General features: G+C 39.7%; 1 long non-coding RNA gene across 1 annotated transcript in view; it reads left to right on the plus strand.

The window, feature by feature from the left end:
- The first annotated feature begins 514 nt into the window (after positions 1 to 514).
- The window catches only part of LOC128629176 (uncharacterized), a 2,743-nt gene continuing 4 nt past the window's right edge, over positions 515 to 3,253 (plus strand). Inside the window, exons 1-3 of the long non-coding RNA XR_008393478.1 lie at positions 515 to 535; positions 1,333 to 1,587; positions 2,887 to 3,253. The exon at positions 2,887 to 3,253 is cut by the window's right edge and continues 4 nt beyond it. This is a non-coding gene — a long non-coding RNA (uncharacterized LOC128629176). The remainder of the gene's footprint in view (positions 536 to 1,332; positions 1,588 to 2,886) is intronic.

The following is a 3,253-nucleotide window of genomic DNA, read 5'->3' on the forward strand; positions in this document are numbered from 1 at the left end:
TTCAAACTTTGTGGGAACAGTCCATGGACAGGTGTCCACGTACTTTTGGCCATATAGTGTATTAATGGGAAGATTTACATCAAAATTAAATGAACATTTTCCAAAAGAAAAAAAGAAAAGAAATCTTAATAAATAAACAAAGTGTTGCTAACACAGAGCATAAATAAGAAACCGTCATGAAACGCGTCTGCCCGAATCGATTGCCTGTCCGAAAAGATTTTTGGAATAATTTATTAAGTGAGTCAAATTAATTTTTGCCGTTTAAGACTTTAAATTGAATATATTAATTTTATTGTTACATAACCTACAATTAAAAATAAATAAATAAATAAATAAAGGTAAAGAGATTTTGTGTACTAACCGCCTTCTACTCAAGGATTGGCTAGCACGTATGACAACTGCCCAATCACCGAGCTGTGAACTGTCGGAGGCCGAAGTTCTGACCAATCCCCATGCAGGAGGCGGGACTAGACGCGAAATCAAAGACCAAGGACCCCAAAATGGCGGCCGCCGCAGAAACAACTGAGACCTGAAGGTGAGCTGGAATTACATCTAATTTTTTTTTTTTTTGGTATATTAATACAAACGATTAAAAAAAAAAAAATCATATAAGTGAACAAAGCGTGAGCATCTGTGAATAATTAGTATCTAGATCGCGAACTAAATGAACGTTAGGTATTTCCCAGCTATCACACTACTAATAATGATCTAACTGTTGTTAAATAGTAAACAATCTGGAATTCTTTCTCAGATCTAGAGACATATAAGGAATATTAATATCAAGTTAAACCCTAAATGCCTTCATATTCCTTATACAGGTGCACTCCAGTGCTTGTGTATCCTCCGTAGTGCACTATTTTGGATATTTAGGCTAATATTAAAGTTAAACTCCACCCTGAGACACATTAAACAAGTTTATACTGATGTTTATATCTGTGATCTGTGATGTGTTTAGGGATTCTGGTCATCATTTGGTTGCTGTTTTCTTTATTCCTGCGAGAAGTTATAGGTCATGTGTCGCTCTGACGTCACAGGGAGACATTATTATTATTATTATTATTATTATTATTATTATTAATTGTTATTTCTATAGTTATAAAGCAGGAAAAACAATACGTCAACAATACATCTCAAACATACGTGATAACAGATGGGTTTTGCATGTTAGCAAGATCCAGACCAGCGTGTAAAACTAAACAAGTCAAGTTTCATTACAGATAAATCTTAAACGCCGCTGCAGATCACACGTTAGTTATAAAGATTGATATCCGAGTAATTGAATTGAATCCTACAATTCCCTTTCTCTCTCTCTTTCTGTCCTCTCTGACGCAGCCAGGACCATGGGCAAGCTCCGGAGCTTCTGGCACAATTACAAGGTGTTGATAGTGATGGGCTCGGGCCTCGGCTTCATTCACTGGGGTTGGTACACGATCAAATCTAACCCGCTCCTGCACCAGAACAGAGACGACTACACTCCCGAGCCGGGCATCGTGTCCTACGTGTCCCCTGCACCGCTGCCTCCTCTCCCTGAACCCAGCAAGAAGAAGAGGGAGGCCAAGACCAAGGAATAACAGACTGAGTGCACCTGTAGGCGTCGTCTTCCTGCTCATCTCACTGTTTATGTTTTAGTATTAAATAACGAAGAGCCTGGTGTGGGAGCTTCACTAACAGAACGAGACGAGGCAGCAGAAATAAATGCAGGGGCGGCCGCGCTTTAAGATGGATTAGAAAATCCAAGGAAATGAGACACCTGCCGAAAATGTTCATATTATTGTTTCTTTCGTGTTTTTTTTCCCCACAACGTTCACATGTTTCATTTTCACAGTGTTCAAATAGTTTTCCCCTTTTTTTTTTTTTTTTTTTTTTTTTTTTTTTTTTTTTTTAAAGTGCACCTATTATAGTTTTTCAAATATTCCCTTTCATGTAGCGTGTTATATACGTATCTGTTTGTGTGAATGTAAAAAGTCTGCGACGGTTGAAAAATCGAAGCGCAGGACAAACGGAGTCATTGACTCCCAAAAGAAGGAATCGATTCTGAACAGCTGAATCGACTCGTTAGTGATTCCAGACTTTAATTCCTGTACTAACCTACGTAGGTCCGTAACAAAAAGCCCCGCCTCCGGTCTTCATCGGCTGCTCGCTGACAGACGGAGCAGAAACACGTTACGGTAGTGGGCGTTTACTTCTTGAAACCCGCTGACGGCGGTAGACCAATCACAACAGACTGGGACGTCTGACCAATCAGAGCAGAGTATGCTCTCTGAAAGGAGGAGTTTAGAACGGATCATTGAACGAGTCGTTTGTGACACTGGGGGGAAAAAATAACGCTGCAGTTTAAATTATGAGCACGTTAAAGTGTTTTTTTGACCTTTCGCCCAGCTGTAATCTCCACGTGTACATTAACACGCCTGATGTGGATTAAAGTTTATGCCACTAATGTTAAGTCTAATACATAATGAGGACCCATCAATCCCTCTTTTTCTTTGGACTGAGGGTCAGTCAGTACCAAATTCTCATCCAGTACTGACGTCCTGTTCATCTTCTGAACAAGACGTGTCATCATAATTCTGAATAATCCCTGACTTTATAACGTGTACATGAACTGGACCACTATTTATTGATTTATTTATTTATTTATTTATTTATTTTACACTTTTAGTGTTAAATGGGTGGAGCTAACCCCGTGCAACGCTTGTTTGTTTCAACATAGCCAATCACATGGCCGAGAGTCTCAGACAGAGGGCTTGCTCATTAGAATTTTAAGCCACACCCACTCAGGCAACGCTCATATAGAGCAATCAGCAAATTTTTCTGGACTCTTGTTTATTTTTTCACTTGTTTTTTTTCATTCTCTCTCTCTCTCTCTCTCTCACCCTGTTGTGTCAGCACTGAGAGTGTACGCTGAGGATGAAGAACCCGAGCTGGCTGAGGAAGAACTGGTTCTGGGTTGCGGGCGGAGCTTTCCTCGGCCTCCATTTGTCCACGTGGATCATGCAGAAGGCGATGAAGAAATCCGTCCGCACCGAACAGCAGCTCAAACACAAAGGAGAGAGTTGATACTCCGCTCTGATTTATAGATGTTATAATCCACAGCTGCTTTTCATCTGACTGTGTGCTGAATGTGCGTTTTGTTCAAGATCACAAATCAGATTTTTTTTTTTTTTTTTTTTTTTTTTTTTAAATCACACACACACTGTAAAATGCTGCAACGTGTTTTAAAGACTCTGACGGGTCTGGGAATAAACATATGAGA

Source organism: Ictalurus punctatus, chromosome 26, assembly GCF_001660625.3.
Source record: "Ictalurus punctatus breed USDA103 chromosome 26, Coco_2.0, whole genome shotgun sequence".
NCBI classification, from domain to species: domain Eukaryota; kingdom Metazoa; phylum Chordata; class Actinopteri; order Siluriformes; family Ictaluridae; genus Ictalurus; species Ictalurus punctatus.